Genomic DNA, 26,192 nt, shown 5'->3' with positions numbered 1-26,192 from the left:
TTAACTAATGAACATGGGTATTTCCCTGAGTCCTCTGAGCCGCTCCTGCAGATTACTCATGTCAGGGGAGGCTGTTGTCGGCACCTCCGATCTATAGCCATTTGGTCAGAAGGACAACTTGGCCTTGAGACTAACATCTGGAGAGAGAGAGAGAGAGAGTGTGTGGTGAGGATGGGTTTCCTGTGGGGCTGAGCTTACCCTGGAGACCTGACACTATCTCCAGATCAACAGTATCGGACTGGCTGAGTGAGTGAAGTCGCTCAGTCGTGTCCATGGAATTTTCCAGGCAAGAGTACTGGAGTGGGTTGCCATTTCCTTCTCCAGGGGATCTTCCCGACCAGGGGATCGAACCCACGTCTCCCACATTGCAGGCAGACACTTTACTGTCTGAGCCACCAGTAGGTTGTGGGATACTCAGCTGTTGTGGAGGGAAGCCTTCACACACACCTTTGATGACCAGAAACATCAGAAGTGAAGTGTTGTGGGTGTTTTGTGTGAAGAATAAAGGAGCCTCACAGGAAAGAAAGACATGTAGGAAGAGCCAAATTTTCCCTCCATGGGAAGGAAAAAGCTGCTGGGCAACTTGACCTTGGCTTCCTGATGCTAATTTCATAAAATATCCTTTCACCCAAGCTTACTGAAGAAGAGAATTCACCATGAGGAAGAAACTGGTGTTGAACTGCAGAAAATCAAAGAAAACAAGCTCCATCTCAGTGCTCTCTTGTGAGGTTCACAGAAGGCTCCAGGGCCTGGGATGGCTTCACGCCCAAGTCTAGGCAACTTACTCTATGGACACTAACATGGATCCTTTCTCCTGTCTTTTTGCCTCTGTGTACATGTCATTTTCTTCCCCAAGACTTCTCCATCCACCCTCCTGCACATGAACAATCCCCACCCGAATCCCATTTTCCCCAACAATGTCAGCCTGGACATCACACTCTCATGCTCTCTTCTCTGGGCCCTTCAGCCCACGTGAGGGCTTCTGCTGACCAGCTATAGGACCCGGTTCCTGCGAGTGTGGTCTGGGGGCTTGTTACAGCCCCATCCCAGACTGTCTGAGTCAGAATCCACATTCCAACCAGAACCTCTGGGGATCTCTGTGCACAGCAAGGGTTGAGAGGCAGTGGTTTTGAACCCTGGACCCCTTTCTCACAGTATCTGTGGTTGTCACCCACCAAGGCCTGTTTGCCTCTCCCTGGCATGCTCAGAGCTGTGGTTGCCTCCCTGGTGGCATCTCACTTCCCCTTGGACAGCGAGTTCTACTCAGGAAGGAACCTATTTGCCCTTGGTGCCTTTGCAGTACGTGCCTGATGCCTGGCTGAGCGTGCTGTGCAGTAGATGAATGAATGAATGAATGAGTGAAAAGCACCAGGGAAACACCCTATCCCACTACTGCTGGAGCTGTGACCCTCTGTGAGGGTGAGCATGACATCACAGGCAAAACAAGAAGCAGCTAAAGCAAAACCCACCAGATGGACAGACGACCACAGGAGCTAGAGAAACGCAGCAGTCCGCTAGGTCCTCAGTCAAAGGAAGGGACTGACAGTCTTAGACCAGCAAGCACGCAGGTCCTTGGCAGTTTCCCAACCACATAAGAGTTATGCCTCAAAATACTTCCCAAATTAGATTCCTGATGCTCACCTCCAGGCAACTTCTTTTCATTTCATCAAAGTACTAATGCTAGGGGTACCCTTTCAGTAAGAGAAAGCTTTCTCTTCCCTGCTTGAGGAATTCAGAGGCTATTTATACTTAATGCCTTGGACCATTCAAATAGAAGCAAGGTTTATTTGATCAAGTAGTTCACAGTGATGTTACAAGAGACAACAGGATAATCAGTAAAGATGCAGTCCCTTAACAGAAATCAATGTTTGTACCATTGGCTTGTTAATGAATGCTTCATCTCAAAGGCAAAATCAGGAGAAGAAAGGCCAAAGTTCTGGTTGGAAAATACACACTTGGGAGCACCAGGATGAATGAAATAAGAAAGTAAATAAAGGTATCTTCTTGGGCTATGCATGTGTGCATGCTCAGTTGCTAAGTCATGTCCAACTCTTTTGCAACCCCATGGACTGTAGCCCACTAGGTTCCTCTGTCCATGGGACTTCTCAGGCCAGAATACTGGTGTGGGTCGCCATTTCCTTCTCCAGAGGATCTTCCTAACCCAGGAATCAAACCTGTGTCTCCTGTATTGGCAGGTGGATTATTTACCACTGAGCCACCTGGGAAGCCCACCTTCTTGGGCTGTAGCTAAACCAAAACATTGTTTTCAAAAAAAGAGCAATTATTGTGTGGTTGAAACAACATGGGGGATGTGGTCTGAAACTTAAAACTATTACTGATTAAGGATGATCCTATTTTTTTTAACATCTTAGAAATGTTAACTGTGAAAAAAATCTATTATGATCTAGTTTTAAACTGGAAATTGAATCCACAGTTTGCTAAACAAATTCCCGATCCACTGTCTGGATAGCTAACAGTTGAGAATCTTCTGAGAGCTGCTCAGAAGTCCCCTCTCTTTGCCTCTGAAATCTATGAGGAGATCTCACAATCTACTCTTTCCATCTTTGTTTGGACCTCTCAGTATCATGATAGCTCTTAAGGGCATGGCCACATCACATCTGCTCATGGGTGTTTGGTTAAATGAAATCATAGTCTTCTAAAAAGCAAATACTAAAAGCTTGCCATTGAAATCAGACCTTTTTGGTTTAGAGATGAGTTTTCATCCCTAGTTACACGCTGAGCCTCTGACACTAAGGGTGCACACGGTGTGGAGAGCTGGGGTGGTGCTGCAGTGGAGGCGGGGACCTGCATGTGGTCACCACAGAAAAGCTTTAAAGTTTATTTTTGCAGCTTTCTAGAGTTAGAGTCCTATGGTGCCATCATGAAAGAGGAAATTCTATTCTTTCCATTACATTTTTAAAAAAAATGTAAAAGTACTAAGCCGCAGCTCTATTTTTAAAGTAAATATGGACAGCAGTCAGACAAGTGTACGTTGAGATGGATTGCAACTAGGAATGATCACCAGGGGGAAATTTTTGTAAAGAGACGTGCCATAAACACATGCCCTTTTGTTCAGTGAGAGACTCAGATGTCGGAAGCTAACACAGTTTTAGAGCTTTTTCTTTGCTCAAAATCCTATCAGAAATTTGGCAAGAAACACTAGCAAGGAATTCAATCCTGTTTTTCTCAAGATTCACATATGCCATCAATTTGGGCCTGAAGTCATGCTCACCCCTGGGTTGTCCCTTCAAAGTAGCATTTTATTAAAAGGGCACAGTTGTACACATTTGCATATGTGCTCAGACACTGAGTCCTGCCCAACTCTTTGCAACACTATGGACTGTAGCCCACAAGGTTCCTCTGTCCTTGGGATTTTTCAGGCAAGAATGCTGGAGTGTGTTGCCATTTCCTCTTCCAGGGGATCTTCCTGACCCAGGGACTGAACACAGGTCTCCTGCATCTACAGGCAGATCCTTTTCCACTGAGCCACCCGAGAAGCAGATACACGCACACGTTAGACCAAAAAGGCAACCATGGAGAATCATCTTCCATCTCTGGGGAGAAGAGAGCCTACCAATGAGGGGCTCTGGTGGTAGAATTATGACTTCTTTTCAGAAGTGTTGGACTGAGAAATAAAGATCTATTAGGAAAGAAATCAGTTAGTCTTATTAGGCATTACTTTGTGTGGTATTTGTCCTCACCAGCATTTTAGTCTGTTTGTAAACAGGATAATGTGGAGTAGCATTTTTTGCCAAAGGATGCAGTCTGAAAGTGATAAAACACATTTTTTCTTTGCTAAGCTGAGACAAACACCCTATTTCACTTTTTTTTTTTTTTTTTTACGAGGCCAGTATGAGTGTCATCTATTGATTGTGGCTTAAGGCAGAAGTTTGAAAGTTCTAGCCTGTTCATGAACTGATGAGAGGGCAAAACAAGACAACTCGAAATGTCTCTGTCCAGTCAACTTCCTCAGTTATCCAGAGACTTAAGTCTATGCTCATAAAGTGATTACTTGGTGCATGAGCGTAGGTGTTTGCAAGTAAACCTTCAAGATTGTGCCATTAGGAGGCAAAGTCTCACCACTGAAAGAACACAGGGTTCCGAGTTGGAGCCCACTTTCTTCATTCCTGGGTCACCTACTTGGGAGAGGCCAAACCAAGGAGCACTGTGAAGGGTTGACCAGCATCTTCTTTGTGCCTGTGGGATGTGATTACACCATTTCCCACCAGGAAGCAGAGCATAACCATTCTACAGCCCCAGTCCTTAAAAATCACAAAAAGACTTTCTAGTCTGAGTGACTAAACTGATAACTCCATTCAATCAATAGATATTGACTACAGTACATACAGCATATATACTCAGATAATATATGAGAGAAATGCTTTTATTTGCAAAACTTCAAGCTCCCAACCCAGGCTCAGCTATGTGGCCATGGTTAACATTGTCACAAGCTTACAGTGGAATTGGTTTTGGAAGTTCTTACAGTATAATCAGGAATTTACAACCATTCTGCAAACCCTTAGCCATGTGACCTTGTGTGACTGGTAAGGAGATGGCAGTATAGTGTCTTGGATGCTATGTAATTCTCTTTAATTCCCATCAACATACAGAGGTGACATATCATAATTCATTTATTTAGTGGGTAAAAGAGAGCAAGAATAAGAAAAAAGTAAAAACAAAAACACATTAATTAAAAAATGAGTTTATTTTTATATATACACTAGTTTATTTGTATATATAAAATATATCATTAATATATTAATTGCTTAAGAAAAAGACAAATCTATATATGCATAAGAATGAAGACCATCATTGTGAAGAATGTCAATACTGTATTATAAGTTGCTTCCTTTTTAATCAAAAGTGTATAGTAAAATATTTGAATCATTAAAATGTTATTGAAGTGGCATTGGAAAAGAATGTTGGATTTTAAGCATTGACTGAAATCTCAGAAACAAGATACAAATGGCTCAAATTGCAAAAAGTCTTTAAATGTAATTATTATAGAAATGTTCATATTTTCATTAACCAATAACTTGAAAAAGTTATTTAGCTTGATAAAGCTTCTTATATCTTTCTTGAGAAATGATTTGCTCAACAAGTCCAGAAGATAACACTGTAGTTTTTTAGAAAGTCAGGAAAATTCAACATGAATTCAAAGAAAAAAAAATGGAAGAAGCTATTGAATGTCTTTAGGTAGCAATACTTAAAACTAGTTGTGAGTTCTTCAGACAAACGTTCTTGAAGATCATGGATTTTCTGCACAAGATTAGAATTGGACAATGCAATCCACTCTGAGCACCGAAATGGTCTCCTCTTGGGCACACCCGTGATCTGGGATTATTTTCTCAGAATAACAGGAAAGGGAGGAGAGTTGAGCCGAAAAGCCCATCTGGTTCTAATTCAACACTCCCAGTAGACTCTTATGCACCAGATCCAAAGAACGAAAGCCAAATTAAAATGGTACTAATTTGAGGGAATCAGTGGAATGGACCCCACTTCCTGTCGTAACAAATGTCCTGTGAACATCCTGTGGTGAAGGGTCTGGCTAGGGTGCCAGTCTGAAGGAGGAGAGACTGTCCTTTGAATGTTCCAGTTTGCCTGAGAATTAAAGCACATCACTGATGACATCTTGTCAAACTTAGATCTAAGCTGGAGTAAAAATCCTTGCTGGAGGCAGTCATGGGTCTGCCATGTTCCTGGCCAGGTGCTCTCCCATCCAGGCCTGAGAACCCACAAGGCTACCCCTGTGCCAGAGCCGTGTCCTTGCTTTGCTGGGGTTTGGGGTAAACAAGACTAACCCATAAACATATCAGAAGGTTAAGATTTCTGGTTACGAAGGCTTTCCTCCCTCCACTCAGCTGCTGAGGCAGCACTCCACAGGGCCACCTGGTGAGGGAAGAGATGCAGTTCTACAGGACAGCTTCTAAGCTTTTGAGCCTGACATAATCTGCTCAGTGTCTTGGCAGATGTACGGGATTTCAAGAGACACATTTTCCCACCTGACATGTAGAGTGTGCCTATGTATTTATGTGTCATGAGGATTATGTACACTTATTCTCTACTGAATCTTCATGGATTTATACAGAAACAGACAGGACAGTCAAGATTTAAGAAAGTTAAGCAAGAACGCTAAGAGTCGGGCACGACTGAGCGACTTCACTTTCACTTTTCACTTTCATGCATTGGAGAAGGAAATGGCAACCCACTCCAGTGTTCTTGCCTGGAGAATCCCAGGGACAGAGAAGCCTAATGGGCTGCTGTCTATGGGGTCGCACAGAGTCGGACACGACTGAAGCGACTTAGCAGCAGCAGCAAGCAAGAAAGGAAGCTTGAAATATTGGGGGGTGAGGGGGAGACAAAACTTGGGTTACGTTAGCACAAAAGAGTACTGAATTTCTTTAGTTTCTGCCATTTAAAGGGCAAAGTAAAGGTACTTGACCTGGAGTTCTTCGGTGAACTGTGGAGTAAATTATGCTTTATCATCGGCAAATGAATGTTTAGACTATATGTTTGAAGAGCATAAACATATATGGGAGAGCAAAGACAACCATGAACAGAGCCAACTACAGACTGTCCCTCTGGGCGTCAGTTCATTTGATTCCACTTCCTACACAACCATATTGGGAAGTCTCAGTTCTGACATGGGCCATTGTTAATGAAGTTGAAATGCTACCATCCAGGACACAGGATCCCAAACAGAACTACATCCACAAGGCCCTAACACAGCAAGGGGCAATTAAAGCCCAACTTCCCCATTACTGTTTGAGTTTTACTGTCACTTAAGTTACTATTCTAATATTATTCTGATTGTAAGAAGAAGTGATTTACTACAGAAGAATGTGAAAAGAAAGAAAATGGTACAAAAATGAAAAAACATATGCATAATTTTTTTACTAGAACTACTGTTTATGTTTAGATATAGTTCTTTCAATTTTTATATGTATTTCTAAAAATATATAGATATATACATGGAAATATTTTTTTAAAAATTCTATCCGTATGAAATCACAGTTTGGTTTTTTACTTTGTTTTTACTTAATGGTATATTGCCAATTTCCCTGTTAATTTGGTTTAAAACAATGGCTATATAATACACAATTGTTTGATCACTATTGCACTCTGAATTCCTCAGTAAACCCACTGTTTTAAAAAATATACACTGTTTAATTTTTGTCACTATAAATTATCCTACAATGAATATCTCTTTAAATACGGATGTGGGTATAAAAATATATATAGGTGTAGATAGATAGATATGGGTATAGCTAAAGATATAGAAGTAGATATGTAGATATATAATCCATGGTAAACATCAGAAAGAAAACTTGGTAGAAATGAACTACAGAAAGTTGTAACAGTTTGGTATTTGAATGACATGCACATGTGCATTGAGAGTTTGATTAGAAATGATGGCTAGTATAAGAGAAATAGTTGCAAGAGCACTCAGAGAAAATACAATCCTCTGCGTGACTTTGCTGAGACCCTGCTCTGGAGTTATTTGACTCCATTTGTTGCCGAGACAGGAACATTAACACAAGGATAGCTTCCTGAACAAATGCTTTTTGACAATAAAGTGAAATATCGGTGATCAAGTTTCGGAAATTAACCCAGGGATTAGAAGTATTTCCACATGCATTTAAAAAGTCATTAAGAATGCAAAAATATCAATACAATGAGTTCACTTTTCCTTCTTAGTCAACATAATGAGTTGGTGCCACTTTTGTGTTTATAAAATATAATATAGACATATTCCAATTTCCTTCCAAAAAATTGTACACAAATTCCCCAGTGTATAAAATCTTATTTTTATTGTTAAATGACACTATAATTTTACATTGTCCTGTTTTTAATTTGTACAAATGAAAATTTCTTGCTTTCCCTTCTGAGTTATTCTTAAATTTGCACGAAAGATTGAATGGTTCTGAATTAAGATAGACTCTGTTCCCACTTCAAATTTTATAATGTAGGATGCTTTGTGTACATTTAGCATAAAACATGAGTAAACTACAGAATTCTATCTTCTGTGTGTACAAAAATGTTTTTATAACACAAGGAATGTCATCTGAAGTAGCATCCTTAGTATAAAAATGTGTTATAAAGATTTCTGGCATTTACATAATATTTGCATGAGATAGTGCTAAATACCATATTTCATTTTTTTCTTTCTAAAATTCATATAACAAATAATCCCATTTCCCAAAAAGCTGCATATTTCTTTCACCTGTAAAGCAGTACTCATCTTTTAAAGAATAGAACTTTTAGTTGCTAGAACCATAAAATTACTCTTACTTTAATAAAAGTTTAAAAAATATAAGAAAAACCATTCCTTTTTCTTTTTTAAATTATAAAAATATGATAAGACATCTATAGGAGACTTGGAAAATACAGAACAGAGTTACCTATAGTTCCACTATATATTTCAATTACTTTTTAAGTAGATAAATTAAAAATTTTAGTTGGAGCTTCAATATCAAACTGTCAAAAATTAATAGAATGAATATACACAGACATAGAAAGACATAGTAGACCTGAAAAGCACTATGAACCCATTCAACATAATTAGGACTTATGCAGTTTTCACACAACAGTAGGATACAAATGCTATTCAAGTTCCCATAGACTGTAAACTAGAAGAGGAACATATCCAGGGACATAAGACCAGGTGCAAAAATTTTATGGTCTAAAAGTATTGAAATCGTACAGAGTCTGTTCTTTGATCACTGTGGAATTATGTTAGAGATCAATATCCAAAGATATTTGAAAATAACCCACATATAGAAAAACAATCCCTTGCACTCCAAAATAGACAGTGCAGAGAGATTTTCTAATTTTCTTTTTTTAAAAATCAGATACATATTTAAAAGCAATCCATCAACCCCAATGGGTTTTTTTCTTTTTTGGAAAGCTCTCTTATGATTATGTAAGACAATGTTCTCTATGTCTATAATAAATGGCAGTCGTGGAGTTTTGGCAGCAGGCACTTCACTGTCCACGTGAAATGGATGGCGGGTCCCCACGTAGATTAGCTCGAGTTTCACTGCAGAGAATGAGCACAGAACTCCTCCTGTGGGCCCGTCCTGCATAAATATTGTAAAGCTAAGTGTGGGAGTGAGACTAGACAAGGGTTTGAAATGCACGGCTTCAGGAAAGGGGTCTTCAGAGAGAAGGGTCGTGGGGACTGTGATCTCATCAAGATTCCCTCATTGTAAACCCAGCTCTGCTGATGTCTCAGGACAGTTGTTTTCACTGTAGGACCTGGAGATGGCTTGGTTTTAGATGTCAGAGTATAGAATAATTTGCCATAGATCTGGGGCAAACCCTCCTTAAACAAGAGAACAGTGTACCTACAGAGACACGCACAGGCGCACAGTTCACTTGCAATGATTCTGAGGGTTTTTACAGAATGGGGTTAACTGTACTCAGCCAATGATGCCAACATGTGCCTCTAACCACAGGGCGTGGGGCGAGCTCACGTCCCAGCCTGACCCCCTCTCCTTGGAGGAGCACGGTCCACCCGCCCTACTCTGTCCACTCCACCGGGGACCATCTGCACACAGGGAGTGCGGCTCCAGGGAGATCACACTCAAGTGTACACATGTATACACACTCACATACACACACACACAGGCACACACTCAAATGTACACATGTATGCACACACACACAGAGGCACACCCAGAGAGTCCAAGGCAAGGCCTTTTATTCCACCTACTTCCAGGTCAATAAGGACACAGTTCTTTTTTACCACCCCATTTGGCTTTCTTATGAAAATATTTTTTAATGGAAAAGTCAAGATGTATCCTTTTTTTAAGTCTGCTTTTTCAGAAGTCCAGCTCCTTCCCACGGACTTTAATCCGTGGGTCCTTCAGAAATGAACAGAACAGCATCCGTACCTCTTGCCAGCAGGTCCTGGAGGCCCGCGTCTAGGCAGCGCAACAGCGTTCTCTCCTCAGAGACGGAGAAGTCTCTGTGCCTCTGGCATCTGTGTGGGAAGAAGAGCAGTGAAAGGCACCCATACACCCTCCAGCAGGCTTTTCCCATCAGGTTTCCAAAGTACTGGAGCGTCAGCTTCAGCACCAGTCCCTCCAGTGAATATTCAGGACTGATTTCCTTCAAGATGGACTGGTTTGATCTCCTTGAAGTCCGAGGGACCCTCAAGAGTTTTCTCCAGTTCCATAGTTCAAAAGCATCAATTCTTCAGCGCTCAACCTTCTTTATGAACCAACTCTCACATTAGTACATGACTACTACAAAACCCATAGCTTTGACTATATGGATGATTGGACAATCGTTGGCAAAGTGTTGAGATAAGTGAGAAGCTTTAAAAAATCCAAAATGAAATAAAATCCAGAATGAGGGAGAATGGGTAGGGGGACATATTTAAAGCACCAGGGTCTATAAACAGAGTGTCCACTACATTTACTTTAGCCACAGGGTAACATGGACCTAAGAGAATGTTTTAGGAAACAGTCTGTTTTTTAGAAGAACAAAATCAGACTTATTTTTATTGGTGCTACGTTTGTGGCAAGACAACTTTGGGAAAGATGTGCGAGGTGACAAACAGAAAGACAAAGTACTCATGTTCTAGGTTTCCAGTCTTCTCCCTAGAGAACACTGTCCACGTTGGACAAGGTCAGCTGTTAGGTTGAGGGATTCAGGGCATATGTTTCTTATTTGTGAGCAGCATGGTGTCCTGATGACCAGCTGCCAATGGTAACACCCTCTAGGTTCGAAGGGAAGCCCTGTGAATGGCAGGCATGGTCTCAGGCTGACTGCTGTCCTGACTTTCCAGGAGAAGTTGTAATGTTGGTCCCTGATACATCGCTACAGCAGTTTATTAGGGCACATATAACTATTTATTGGAGTTCATAAAAAAAAAGTAGGTTTTGCTAAAAATACACACCAAGCTCCCATTGGTTTCTGACAACAATGCCAAAAACACAAGTAATCTCCCAAGAATATGGTTTTTAGGTTTGGTTTTGATGCTCAGTTAAGAGCCCGTGAGTGTGGGGCATGGCTGCTGATTCCACTCCAGCAAGGGTATCAGAATGCTTTCCAGCTGAAAATCACCACCAGACCGAGGTGGGGACTGGGGGCAGGAACAGAGGAGAAGGTGGTTCTGTTATAGTAAAGTGGATGTCTTAATCTGAGGGGCTCCAGGCTGAATACTGCCTCACGCAAGAGTTCTGGGTTTGGTGAGCGGGACAGGTAGCCATGGTGACTAGGGTGGTGATGACCAGACAGTAGTAACCAAGTGTTCTCTAGAGGTACGTGTTTCAGGGAGAAGGGAGCGGCTATGCTCTAGCAGCTGGTGAAAGGAGAGATGTCCACTTGATGTGGCAAATGTGGAAACTTGGTGAATTTGGGAAGAACTGATTCAGGGTGAGTGACAGGAGCCTCCAGAGGATGGGAAAGGATACAGACTTCTGCCTCAGCTCCCAACCGAAATAAATTAAACAGCTGTAAAGGGATTTTATTAAGCACAAAGGGAAAAAAAAAAAAACCTAAAAAAAAATCTTGGGTTATTAAACCCAAGATTAAAAGGATAATGTAACTTAAGGTGGTATCTTTTAAAGAAGAAATAAATGAACTCATATATACAAAGAATAGATTGATGGTCACAACACTGGAGAAAGATGAAGGGGCTGCTGAGTGGGATGCTCTAGCGAGATTCCAGGACGGGGGCTGCGGTCCACGAGCAGAGGCCCTGGCACAGAGCAAGCAGGTACAGAAGCTCTGAGAACTTAGGGACCGAAACATCACAGGACCAGGTATAATCAGGGAACAATCACAGGCCCCGGGGCAAAAGGAGAGAGTGAGTAAATGGAGGGAATGGGTGTGGACAAAATTTCAAGGAGGTTTTCTTAGAAGGGAGTGGAGGAAAGGGGAGGGGCCTGGGTTGTTGGCTTTGGTTTCATTTGAAAAACACCAAGTTGTGGTTCCCGGCTGTGAGAAGGATCTGCTGGTGGCTGAGGCTGGCATTTCAGGGGAGAAGAGTCCCTGGGCCCATGGATGCTTGAGAGAACAGGGTTGGGGGGTAAGGTCTCCGGGAGGGCGCCCTGTGAGCCCTGTCCCAGGAGAGCCGGGGGGGTGGGGGGCAGGGTGGAAGATGAGCTTGATTTAGAGTCAGAGGAGGGAAGACGCAGGTAGGCAGCAAGAGGATGCCATCAGTTCTTTCATTATCACACTTCATTTTACAGGACCCTGAGACTCATCACGGAAGTGACAGAGCCTTCCTGAAGTCAACAGCAGTGGGGGGAAGAGCAGCAGAGAAAGGGCAGGGCCGGTCTGACCTCGATGGCCTCACTCCTGGGGACTCTCCGGTCACTTCTCTCCTGGACACAGCTTCCCCTCCCCGAGGATCTCGGGGTCCCTGGGAAGATAGTTATGACTGCTTTATGAGAGCACAGGCAGAGAACCCGCAGGACAGGGCTGAGTCTTCCTGTTCTCTCTATCTCCCGAGCCAGGGCGGCCATGAAAGGAAACCAGCTCTATTCTTAGTAGAATGAGATTTCTAACAGAGGTCCAGATCCTTGACGTCCCTTGGAAATGTTGCTGCTTCTCTGTACACCTGTCACAGTTCTCTGGTCAAAACTTGGCAACAGGATGTGACAAAACCCAGGACACATATCACAACACATTTGGCGGTATCTGCACAGCAGACCCCGCGTGGCCATGACTTCCTTAGAAATAATGGCACAGACACTAAGATGTGTGACTAATTTTACAGATGAGGCATATCCAGGAAAAAAAAAAAGTCATAAAATATTTCAGCTTCTGAAAAAGCCTTGGCCCTCATAAAGCTATTTCCAGGGAGGGCAAGGCAGGTTCATGCTCCCTGAGACATTCCTAAATAAGGAATACTCTAAACGGGATTTCTGCAGAACTGGGGTGAATGAGGTGAGTCTGAAATGGAGGCTGAGAACTCCAAGAGACAGATGATCACAGCTCATCATTTTTGAGCCTTTGGGGTAAGATAACAGACAGCAATTCCTAAGAACCATGTTTCCAGCTAGTGTGCATTCCAAATGGAAGAAGAAACCTATTCTATCTTTCTCCAATAATAACAATAAGTGAGTGAGATTAATGGACATGAAAGCCCTCTAGAATCATCTAGAACAGAAAGACCTGAGTCTAGGAAGTTCAAGTCCTAGGCACATAGCATAAGAGAGAGAAAGGCTGGCGTCACCCTGGTTCTGCTCTGCCCTTGTGTCTCTGCTTCCTGATAATCAGTGATGGAAACACAATGTCACCACTGAGCTCAGTGGCTTTTAAAAATATGTTTCTTTATTTCTGTTGGCATGCTGGGTCTTTGTGGCTGCCCATGGGCTTTTTCTAATTGCAGCGAGCGAAGGCTACTCTCTAACTGCAGTGTGTGGGCTTTGCATTATGGTGGCTTCTCTTGTTGTGGAGCACAGGCTGTAGGGCTCACCGGCTTCAGTAGTTTCGGCACAGGGGCTTAGTAGTTGTGGCTGAGTAGGGCACGGATGCAATAGTTGTGGTGCACGAGCTTAGTTGCTCCAAGGCATGTGGGATCTTCCCAGATCAGGGATTGAACCTGTGTCCCCTGCATTGGCAGGAGGACTCTTTTACCACTGGACCACCAGGGAAATCCCTCAGTAGCTTTTGCAATCTAAGAAACAGGCTGCTTTAAATTGTTCTGTAAAGACAAGCTCATTTCAAGTGACATCTCTGACTTCCGTCTCTCTCCACAGCCACACCTATTTGACATGCCTTCTGACTTCTAATTCATGCACTTAACCAGAGACTAGTCAAGTCACTGTCATACCTTACTACTATTCTAGCTTCAGGAGGAAAAAAAAAAAAAAGTTTTCATTAAAAACTTGGACTTTATTTTAGCTACAGGTCCCAGCCTGCTCTCTTCAGCAAAACTTGAAACATTAAAATCTGGTTTCTGGGCAAAGTCAAACATTTCCTCGCCAAGGACACTTGGTTAACAGCCCCCCGTGAGGTCATGTGTCACTTTGCTGAGTCCCCTCTTCCCTGCAGGCAGTTTCCTGATGTTTTTCCCAGCACACCCCGAGAGCCTGCAGTCTTGCCTTGTGCAGAGCCCGACATGATATGGTTCAGAAGCGGACAGAGAGCTGGAGCTGCCTGCTCCACCTGCTCAGCCTCCTGAATGAGATGAGCAGGCAGATTAAATCAAGCCATGCTGGAAGATCACCTTGGGATCAAAAAAAAAAGATTGTTTATGAACTCATTCTATTTTCACTGCCTAAAGAAAACTTAGAGATTTCTTTAGTCAGACTCTCCTAGCACCTGTGGCAAATTACAGACAAGATAATTAATCTGTTCCTTGCTGTCAGTGGCCTTCCCCCTCAGTTCAGTTCAGTTGCTCAGTCGTGTCTGACTCTGCAACCCCGTGGACTGCAGCACACCAGGACTCCCTGTCCATCACCAACTCCCGGAGCTTGCTAAAACTCGTGTCTATCAAGTCGGTGATGCCATCCAATCATCTCATCCTCTGTCATCCCCTTCTCCTCCTGCCTTCAGTCTTTCCCAGCATCAGGGTCTTTTCCAATGAGTCAGTTCTTTGCATCAGGTGGCCTTCCCTCTAGAGGGCATCAGAGACATGACACCTCCAAACACGGGAGAAGTTCTCAGGGTCATGTGAGCAGCCTCTTGGAGCATCGCCTACTCTGGACACCCCCACCTGAGGGTCCCAGGGGCTGTATCCAATCCCACCTCCCCGCCATCCCCAGGTCTCACATCCACCCATTTCACAGGTACCGTCGGTGAACCCGCTGCCAAATCGCTATAGCTAATGTCACACACACATCCCAGGCCTGTGTGGTCACACCCATCGTTTCATCTTTACAACACTTTCCTGATTGCTGTGTCCCTCGGAGGCCCCTGAAGATAATTCACTAGACCGTCTGAGGTCCACCAGATGGAGAGGCCCAGAGCTGCTGGAGCCTGCGTCTCACTGTCAGGCTTTCAGGACAGTGCACCCCTGATGCTCGTGTTCACTCCATGCTTGAGGATACCAACAGGGAAGGAAGGCAAAGAATTCCAGACGAACAGCTCGTGCACAAAGCTACTGGGCTCACAGATGAGTCTTTACAGTGCTGCTTCTTCATGAAATGTGGTCCTGTCAGTTTGGTAGATAAAAGACCAGAGTCATGAGACAGCGTGCTTTGTCCTGATGGCAGAGATCACTCCGTGCTGTGGAATGAACCCTGACACAGAGAGGCTTGACAATCTGGGATGAACCCCAAAGTGGAGAGGCTTGATAGTCCAGGCTTCTCTCCTGCCCACCTCAGCTGGATAGTACCATGACTTGAGAAACAAATCTGATGGACACTCCCACGTCCTGCGGCTCCACCTCCTGGACCACAAGTCCCCGAAAGCAGGGTGGCCTGGCTGGCTAAGAAAATGCATGACCAGACCAAAGCCACCCTTCTGGACTGCAGGCTATAGTTGACTTCATTCCCAGCACATTGGCCAGAGATGGCCACCTCTCCCCACTGAGAGGCAAGTGTTCTGAGAAGTACCAGGAAGCACCTGGGCAGCCAGAGGCAGTGAAAAGACATTCAAGGACATCACAGTTCAATGGAGGAGATGCAAGACAACAAGTGTTAAAGCAAAGAAAGGAGCCTCCTTCCCGGGAACTCGTGGGTGGACTGATTTGTGATTCCTAGGAACCAAGGAAAGGTTATGTCATGGGGTTGAGTACTGGTGCTTAACCAGGGCTCTTAGGTCAAAGGAAACCACCTGAGGAACACTTCTTTATGTCTTTGCTGTTGGCTGTTCAGGGGCGGGGAGGAGGGGAAGGAGACAAGAAACACGGGAAGGGGCTGTGAGGTAGTCCTCTGAGCCGGCAGTCCTGGGAACCCTGCTTTCTAGTAGGAGGAGAGCACATTTCAAATTCCAGCCTCTCCCTGGGACATCCATTTACCTCCCTTTCTCCCTTGCTCTGTGAATTCTTTACTGATGCAGATGAGACAGTTCATAAAAATGCATCATGGACCCATTTAAACTATATGATTAACTGCTAATATGTGATATTAACTTGGAGGATTTTATGGAGATTAGCATGTATAATTATATCTAATGGTATATGATAATTACCTGTTTGGTTGCATTTTAAAGTATGATGACTTGAGAACATTCATCAATCCATATATGGCTCCAAGACGGATAAAAATTGCAACTCATCTTAATTGTTTTTAAAGTAATCAAACTGACATCTTTGTAGCCTAAAGGAGACTGATTTCATGAAGACCATGTTAATAATATGGGCTTCCCTGGTGGCTCAGACAGTAAAGAATCTGCTCATAATGCAGGAACCTGGGTTCAATCCCTAGGTTGGGAAGATCCCCTGGAGAGGGGCATGGCTATCCACTCCAGCATTCTTGCCTGGAGAATTCCATGGACACAGGAGCCTGGTGGCAGTCCATGGGTCGCAAAGAGTCAGATGCGACTGAGAGACTACCACAGTCATGTTAATAAAACAGTGATTGGAAGACTAATTGAAAACCCTTCCTTTTTTTTTTTTTTTTTAAATGGGACATGCTGATCAATATTTTTCAAGTGGTCAGTGAAGTGTGAAAGGAATGTTTCTACATTTCAGATTCAACATGCAAAAATTCCGCCAGTCCCAATTTGTGTAGGCTATTGGTGTACAGAGGTCTCCCTGAGGAAGATCTTGGAATGGGGCAGGTAGATGTTTGCCTAGAAATTATCTTCTTCATGGGGCAGAGAGTGGAGGCTTCTCATGTCAGGACAGAAATGCTCACAGCTTCCCTGGTGCCCTCGCCTCCCTCTGCTTTCCCTTGGACTCTTCCCGGCCCTCCAGATGCCCTTCTGTCTCCTCCTGCTCAGAGAAACGGATCCAGTTAGACATGCGATTCTCCTGTCACGTGACAAAAGCTCTATTTTTGCCGTTCTACCACTATTTTATGCCGCTCTACCCAGGCATAGTGCTAGCTTATCTTTAGGTTCACCTTGGGTCTATTTTCTTTTCTTAAATATTTATTTGTTTGGCTGTGCTGGGTCTTAGTTGCAACATGTGGAATCTAGTTCCCTGATCAGGGATCAAACCCGGTCCCCTTGTATTGGGATAGGAGTCTTAGCCATTAGGTCATCAGGGAAGTCCCCATTGGGCCTATTTTTACATCCCCTTACTCTTGTGTTTTTGCTGTGTCTTCCAAGTGACTCACCTGGATATGAATCCTAAGTGATATACACGGTGACTTGCAGCTCACCGTACAGTTCAAATCCCCTTCAGCTCTGAGTTAGGCAGAACTACATGTCGGACCATGCAAAGTGGGCAAGACCAAACTTTGTGATGTATTATACATAGCATCCTAAGTCCCGGGTACCCTAGCCCCTGCGCACTTTTCCTGCGCTATTCTAACAGAGAGGATGAGAAGATAGAAGTCAGGAGCCACCCGGCCCTTTGCCATGAGGACTCAGGCTGAAAGCCAGAGGAAGCGTGGGCTCCTGAAGGTCAACCCTATCTCTGCACTCGTTTGGGAGATATGGCCTCTTGGATGTGGAGCTGGCAAGTAGCGGGCAGGCCAGGTAGGGCGTGCAGGACAGACACACAGCTGGTGTGCAGAGCACCCACAACAGGAAACACACTTCCTGTATCCTTCATCGGGTCTCTTGAATTCTGGTGACTTCATGTATATTTCATATCAGCTAACAGGAAAGCTCAAACAGAAAATGCTCAATGTTTTTAGAGTGTTCCCTCATCTTATTCTGAAGCTGTCAATAAAATTGTGATTTCAGTGTCTTTATAAAAACGCCACTTTTTTTTTTGTATCATAAGTCAGGCCTCAAGGAAATACATCATTTCCCATTCACATGAACACTGCTTTACTAAAATGAAGTGAAATATAATAGTATGAAGGCAACTCTGTTGAAAAAAAAGTCCATGCTCAACTTTCTAATTATTAACATGATTACTTTTTTCTGATGCAATTTAAATATACTAATAAATTATTAAATTTAACTTCAGTTGACTAAAATGCTTAATTAAAAGTGTATGTAGATTTTATGTACGTAATCGAAGTTTCAAGTTGAAGATTAATTTTCTAGTTAAGTGAAAGTGTTAGTCACTTGGTTGTGTCTGACTCTTTGCAGTCCCATGGACTGTAGCCCACCAGGCTTCTCTGTCCACGGGATTCTCCAGGCAAGAATACTGGAGTGGGTAGCCATTCCCTTCTTCAAGAGGTCGTCCTAACCTAGGGATTATTGAACCGGGGTCTTTTGTGTTGGAAGGCAGATTCTTTACCATCTGAGCCACCAGGGAAGCCCAGTTTTTCAGTTGGCCCCATCTGAAAATGAAGACACTTTATTTTTTATAGTCACTGAATATTCATGAACCAAGAATCTGGGTGGCAATCTCCAAAAGCGAGATACAAATCAAAGACAAATGGGGTATAACTGCTCTGTTGTGAGCCCTCAGGAAAACATGTAGGCTCCTCATGAAACAAAAGGGAAAAGGAGATGTAATCTCAAGTCAAAGGCAGGACCATTTAATACTAGAGATGTATTCAATGGATACAGAAGATACCTGTCATGTATTAAACTGAGGATGCTGCCAGGAATCTACAGATAAACCAGGCTATGATGCCTGTCCTCAGGCAGGTTGCAGTCCAGTGAGGAAACTGGATAAGAGTTTCGTGCTCTGAAGCCATGGTGTCACCGTGAGAAGATCACAGAGCTGTGGGTCCAATATGTCTCCCAGCTGGGAGGGAGGGCCCCATGGAGTGAGGACAGCTCTTGATCAGGCCAAGAATTAGGGGCGCCTTTTACAGTTTTGCTGAAGAAGGGGCAGGCTGCCTGACACACAGACAGTCGGGTTGAGCGGAATGGAGATCAGACTGGCAACATGACGAACAAAGTGCAGAACTGGGTAGTCCATACAAAGCACCAAAGAGAACAAAGACACGAGTGTTCATGTCACAGGTAACAAGAAGACAAGGTGAGAGGTGAGGATGCTGCCTTGTCATTGAGATTCTTAGATTTTTACTTTAAAAAAGTGAGAGATTTTTACCTTATTCATAGTTGGTAAATTAGGTAAGTGAAGACAGATGGGGTTCCTAACTAATCCTACTATAAAATATGAATAATATTGGGAATACTGCTGAAAGTGAAAGCTGCTCAGTCATGTTCGACTCTTTGTGACCCCACGGACTATACAGTCCATGGAAATCTCCAGGCCAGTGTACTGGAGTGGGTAGTCTTTTCATTCTCCAGGGGCTCTTCCCAACCCAAGGATCGAACCCAGGTCTCCTGCATTGCAGGTGGATTCTTTACCAACTGAGCTATCAGGGATATTAGGTATTTAAAACTTCTTTTAAAGTTAATTTAAAAATATAGCAAGTCAGGAAGATGCAAGAGGTCAGACAGCTGAGTGTGAACAGCATTTTAGGATGAGAAGCCCACATCGGCACCACCCTGAGGTCACACCAAGTCCAGTGAGTCTGAGGTCAGGTCCCCACAGGGCTGGTGACCACATTTTACCCCACACCCTGAAGAGGAGAACCTACAAAGACAACCATTTGCCTAAAATTAGGGTGCTTGGAATAAGAGCTATGTGATGGTAAATTTCCCCAGAGCCCAGAAGGTGTGAGGAACTTGGAGAGTGTTCTGAAAGGAAGAAAAGCAATGTCTCCTGAGAAGCGAGAGCCCTCGAAGGCTCTCGTGTTTTCATAAATGTACCTTGTGCAGGAGAATGCAAACCATCCAGACAGTGAGCTAGCAGGCTTCATGTCTGCAGGCGGGACACGTGGGAGTCTTCACCTGCTTTTTTTTTTTTTTATCCATCTTCTGACCTGCTGTTAATAGTGCAGCTTCTCATCTTCAAGATCTTGTTCCTGCCAGGGCTGAGTTCACTTATGATTTATCTCCACTATTTCATTTCAGTCCCACCCACTTCAAAGTCTGCTACTGATCTACAAGTCCTTTAAAAATGGATCATTTCTTTGCTTTCAATCAGCTCCTCAGAAGCTGTCCCAGCATATGATTCTAAGCCATGTTTCAGATGGTCTCCATAGAATGTCTCCTCTGCCATATTTTGTTAAAAGATTGAGCTCCTCCTTCTCAGATAATAACCACATAATCTGCCTCTCTTGAGGGTCTGCTTCTTAGGAAAAGTCCCAGCAGCAGTGGCTCAGCACCTGGGAAGCTCTAAAATCATCCCAGATTGATTGCCTTCACTTAATTCTTCCTGCCCACTCTGCTTGGAAGATAGAGATACGAGCCCGTTGACTCGGGTGCAGTCTGAGCCAACCAGCGTACTCAGAACATATGCTATTGCCTTAATTTTTTAAAATTTATTTCATTGAAATATAGTTGATTTACAATATTATGCTTATTTCCTCTGTACAGCAAAGTAATTCAGTTATATATATACATATATATATATTCTTCTTCATATTTTTCCATTGTAGTTTATCATAGGATATCGAATACAGTTCCCTGTGTTCTACCATAGGACTTGCTGTGTATCTGCATCTTCTAATCCCAAACTCCCAATCCATCCCTCCTCCTTGGCAACCACAAGTCTGTTTCCTATGTCTGTGAGTCTCTTTCTGTTTCACATGTTTGTGGCATATGTAGATTCCACATGCAAGTGATATACTAAGCTGTTTTAGCCCTGTCTGACTCTTTGTGATCCCATGGACAGTAGCCCACCAGGCTCCTCTGTCCATGGGATTCTCCAGGAAAGAACACTGGAGTGGGTTGTCCTTTCCTTTTCCAGGGGATCTTTCCAATCCAGGGATTGAATCCGTGTCCCTCAAGTCTCCTGTGGTGGCAAGCAGATTTGTTACCACTGTGCCACCTGGAAAGCCCCCATGCAAAAGTGACATCACATGGTATTTGTCGGTCTCTTTCTGACTTCCTTCATTTAGCATGACAGTCTCTAGGCCCATCCATTGTTTTTGCAAATGGCATTATTTCACTCTTTTTTATAAAAGATGTTTCAAAATTGTAGAGTTGGAATCACAGGCAGTAGAGGTAAGTGATCCTAAAGAAGACTGAAAGAAAAACAGGAGTTCTAGAAGGAAAAGAAGACATTAATGGGCTTTGAAAAGTTTCCCAGATATGCCTCAGATAAGGAAAATAATGAGTTGTAAGAAATAAACAGAAATAAATATGAGAAGACATTAAAGCATCCTAAACCTATTGATCAAAAGGATTCTAGATGATACTAGAATAACATCTTTAGATAATATCTGAGAAATATCCACCGTCATTCAAAATCATATTCAAAATGTGAATAGGTGGTTATTTGGAAAATATACCCCAGCCTCACACTCCATATGAAAGAATTCTTGTGGAAATACTGACACCAAATAGCAAATGCATTATAATGGTAAGCTCTGGGTGGGCAATAAACAGATATTCTACAAATGGAAACAAAAATGAAAGTTAGAATTACAATCTAGGAAAATGTTAACTTTAGAATTAAAAGCACAAAGAAATAAAGAGGGACTTTCTGTTTTTCATATGTACCAAACCATACAAACCTAAGCAAATAAAGCAAAAATTAAACTGTTAATATTATAATTTGAGTGAGATGTTTTAAACTGCTTCTTTGAGATTTGGACAGATTTAAAAGACAAAAATAATTCCATGAAATAACTAAACAATAGTAAAATAAGTATGTATGGTTTAATTGGTATATATGAAATCTCATATTTCTTGAAAAGATTTTTTTTAATGCCCATGTTCATGGAACATTTATAAAATAAATTACTTTCTTAGCTCAAAAGAATGCCTAAGTACATTAAAAAAAAAACTTTATTGAGTTCATTCTGTGAACATGAACTAATAAGATCAGAAATAATTAATATAAAGGGACCAATAATCAGAACGCCTGGGGGATTAAGGAGAACATTCTTAGATAGATAACTCTTGGACAAAGAAAAAATCAAAAGGAAAATTAGAAGGATGTAAAAAGTTATGAAGAGGAACTATCTTCACAGCTAAACCTGTGGGACAGAATGAAAGTGGTTTTCAGAATAAGAAAAAAATTGACATGAAATATCATAATTATTTACAAAGAAAGTTAAAGAATAGAATTGTGCTCATCCTATGCGTATATAAAGTAATTTAAATCCAAAACAAAGAGGAAATAAAAATTCCTTACAAAAGCTAAAACTGGGAAAAATTTTAAAGGTAGCAGAAATTTTAAAATTCAAATCTGAGTCAGTTTATTTATATGAATGCTTCATGAGCTTGTTTAAAGCAAAAAGAGAAGGCAAAAAATGCACCAAATTAGGAGAGAGAAACAAGAAATAACTATAACTATAGAGGTAGAAGTGATTAAAGCAGTCATAAAAATATATGTATATATGAAACTTTCTGACAAGACATTTGAAAATTTAGAGGAAATGGATGACTTCCCAGCAAAATATATATTGCCAAAATTCACCCAAAAAGAAAGGGGAAACTTAAATACATCAGTTACCATAAGAAAGTTTAGAAAAAGACACTTAAAGATCTACCATTGAAAAAGACACCAAGGACAGATGGAGTCCCAGCTGAGTTTTATGTAACATGAATTTATATAACCTTCAAGAGAGAGGCTTCTCAAAGTTAAATTATCCCAGGCCTCAGAACAGAGATGAAAGGCCTCCCAATTCACTTCCCAAAGGCACCATAACTCTTTCAAAATTCTGATAAAGATAGAACAATATAGGAAAATCATAAATGGGTCTGATTTATGAAGACAGAAAAAAAAAACTTACTGAAGTGTTAGAAATGTATTCCTGCATTGTTTTCCTAATTTGTGAACATTTTTTTAGATGAGCATCTAACCTGTCTCACGACAACAAACAAGACGAATAGACGATATATGCCATGATGTTAGATGGTGGTAAGTGAAAATGGAGGAGAATTAAAGACAGGATGTAGACAGAGAGGTCTATTTAGATTTGTCAGAGAAGGAAACTCGCCAGTTGCTGGTCAAGACCAGACCAGGTGTATGTGGCCGAGAAGATGGGTGGGCAGCCTGACTCAGAGGGTGAAGCCGGGTTAAAGCCTCAGGCGAAACATAGAGACATGGGTCTGGATAAAAACAACCCCTGGGGAGGGTATGAAGACGATGTGGTCAGAGAGGTAACTGGGCATCAGAGGCAATGATGAGTATGTCTTTTAAGAAGCTCCTGGAAGGACTTCCCTGGCTGGAAACGGCAGTTTTGTAGTCTTGAGCTACCCCTGGTAACCTAAAGCTGTGATGTTGGGGGGATTTCCAAGACGGTTTAAACAGGTAAGAGGGAATCTAAGATGAGAGTTGTCTTAGTGGAGCCCTGGAGGTCAGAGGCCTGCTCAGAGGGAGATGTTAAACGGAGAAAGGCAGTTTAGACAACTCAGGGGAGCTTTACTCTAAGGAAGGGAGAAAGTGAGGCAATACTGAGACAGGAAAATAGAGATTTTTATCTGTTTATGATCAGATAACAGCATGTTTACATACAGATAGGGAAGATTAATTAATGAGAAGAAAGAGGAAGCATTCCTGGAGGGGAGGCGGCTTGGCTGATCTTGACGGGAGGACATGGAGATGCTTGTAGGTGGTCCGCGTGAGAGGTGGACACTCTCCTCGGATGGCATCCTGCTCCTGAGAGAGACCCAAAGGGATATGATCCACCAGGGTGAGAATGGAGGAAGAGGCTGGGAGTTTGAGGTGGGGGAGGGAGAGAGTGAGAGGACTCTGGGAATCCAGGATGCTGGTGGTCTGTGTGCGTGCGCTCAGCTGTGTCCCACTCTGCAACTCCATGGACTATAGCCCACCAGGCTCCTCTGTCCATCGGATTTCCCAGGCAAGAACAGTGGAGTGGGTTGCCGTTTCCTTCTCCAGGGGAGCTTCCCCACCCAGGGACTGAACCCACATCTGCATTGGCAGACAGATTCTTTACCACTGAGCCACCTGGAAAGGTAAGGGAGAATTCATCTCAGGTGCATTTATTATTCTTCAGCCACATTCAGCCGGGCAAGTGTGGGCATGAAGCCGGCACAAAGATGAATCACTGCTAGGTCATGTGGGTTCCATCATGCAGACATAAAAGAGAAAATTTATATAGTGTGAAAACTTGTTAAATAACATTTCTCTTTAACCATTCCTCTTTGACTTTGTTTAAAAAAAGAAAAGTATACGTGATCTGTTTAAGTACAATAATAACTATTTACACAAGACAGTTGGAATTATTATTTTAAAGGGTAAAATGCAGAATCTATTTTAATTAAAGTTAGACATTAGAGATGTATCCTTACTATTACAATTATAATTAAATATTGTCTTCAAGGATCTAGTCACCGTAATTAAAGAGTTTAATAAGTCATGTGGCATTTTCAAAGATAAAAATACCTCCTTTTTTATGAGATGATTCTGTAACTAGAAAATCCAAAAAGCTCTTTGGATTTAGTAGAAGAATTCAGTAAGGTGAATGAATATAAGGTCAAATAAAAAAACCATTAGGGTTTTTTTAGTTTAATAATGAGAACTTAGAGGAAATCAGAAAACTAACTGTTCACAAGCAGCATGATCTACTACCAGACAGCGTGAGAGCCCAGAGAGGACCATCCCTGCTCAGAAACACAGGGAAACCTGGATGCTGAGGGTGCAGCTGGACCTCAGAAAGCTCCATCCACTGGTCCACCCTCAGCTCAGGGGAATTCTGGAGGAATTCAGAGCTACTGGTCAGAAGGGGCCAGAACAACACCTGGACCAATACAGCCCAGCTCCTGGCGCTGAGGGTAACTCAGCCTCCCATCTCAACAGCTCAGCAGAAGGGGCACGCCAGGTCTCAGTCCAACTCTCCACACCTAACAGCAAGCATTCATTTAAAAGTAATGGGGAAAAGGCAAGGAAAAAAGACACACGCCATCTTCATGAGACAACAGGGCCAGCAGAATCAGACTCCAGTGGCCCCACTGTTCTCTCTCCCAGACAGTATCTTTAAATAACAGTGACTCGTGAGTTACAGGCTCTGGTGGAAAAGACAGACCATGGACGTGAAGGGGTGGTGGATTTCAGCAGAGATGGAAATTATAGGAAAGGGTCAAATACCATGCTGACCCAAAAAATGCGAGTTGCAGGATACCACAGGTGAAGAGCCCACTTAACAGACTTGTCGGTGGACTCAGCGCCACCAAGGAAAAGATCCCTGGACCTGAAGCAACATGGCAATGGACATTAGCTGAACTGAATACCCAGATGCAGAGCATAACAGTGGAAATCCAGTTGGTGTCATTTAATAAGTGTTCTTCAACAATCCACCTGCAAGGTTGTCCATGTCCATCAGTGTCTCGCTGGACACTCCTTGCCTTTCCACCTATGCCCAAGCGTAGCTGCAGAAAACAAGAACTGATGCCCTTTAGCAGGAACACTTGAAGGATCAGCTTTAACCTAAAACAGCTAGAAGTCACTCAATATAGTCTGCCTACTTGTATCTGCCAAGGCAGGCAAAAATGCATACAATGTCCTGCCCCCGCCTAAAGCAAGGACATTTACACGAGTATATTAAGTTTTATTCTCATCACTCACATTCTCACCACACGCAGATCACACTTTCCTCACCAGCATGCAGACCCGGTCCAGCTCCAGCCTTAGGCGAGGTAAGCCTCCGTTTTGTTGACTGTAAGAAGGAAATGACAATAAATATAAGACAGTGTAAGTAAAGAACCTAAACAATGCTCAGGACCGCATAGGCTCCTGATAAATGGACGCTCTTGCTCTAGCTTGGACTGAAGTTATTTTTACTGTGTGTTCTCAAATGATAAAGGTGCCCCAGCATCAGATTGTTCCCAAGTTACAGAGCCTCTTTCCTTGGAAAGTAAGATGAACACCCACCTGCCTGACCTGGTGCAGGTGAGTCCTTCCACCAGCAGGAAGTCACAATAGGTCCTGTGAGGTTGGCTGTCAGCCCTCTGGTCCCTGAATTTTCCTACTGAATACGCGCGACCTTCTAAAAGCCTCTTCTGTACTTATTCCCATAAGAGAGCTTGTAAGAGGAAGTGGAAATTTCCAAATATATTTTTCTTAAGTAAATCATGCTAGCACTTACAGATAAATTGGGGGAAAGTACATACCAGTCCACTTAATTATAGTGATGATACTATCCCATTAAGCTTCTGTGAAGACAGAATACATAAAAATTTTAATAACATCACCTAATATGAAAGTTCCGATCTGATTCCCTCTTGTTCTT

The 26,192-nt window shown here is 42.7% G+C and overlaps 1 long non-coding RNA gene across 1 annotated transcript; it reads right to left on the bottom strand.

The window, feature by feature from the left end:
* Positions 1 to 9,756: 9,756 nt before the first annotated feature.
* On the bottom strand, positions 9,757 to 25,988 carry LOC120869462. Its single transcript, XR_005722541.1, has 3 exons — positions 25,835 to 25,988; positions 25,529 to 25,619; positions 9,757 to 9,985 (listed from the first exon to the last, which is right to left on the bottom strand). It is a non-coding gene; the product is annotated as an uncharacterized LOC120869462 (long non-coding RNA).
* Between the last annotated feature and the right edge of the window lie 204 nt (positions 25,989 to 26,192).

Source organism: Oryx dammah, unplaced genomic scaffold (assembly GCF_014754425.2).
Source record: "Oryx dammah isolate SB20612 unplaced genomic scaffold, SCBI_Odam_1.1 HiC_scaffold_10, whole genome shotgun sequence".
Taxonomy (NCBI): Eukaryota; Metazoa; Chordata; class Mammalia; order Artiodactyla; family Bovidae; genus Oryx; species Oryx dammah.
This window is presented reverse-complemented; position numbering and strand designations above follow the sequence as displayed.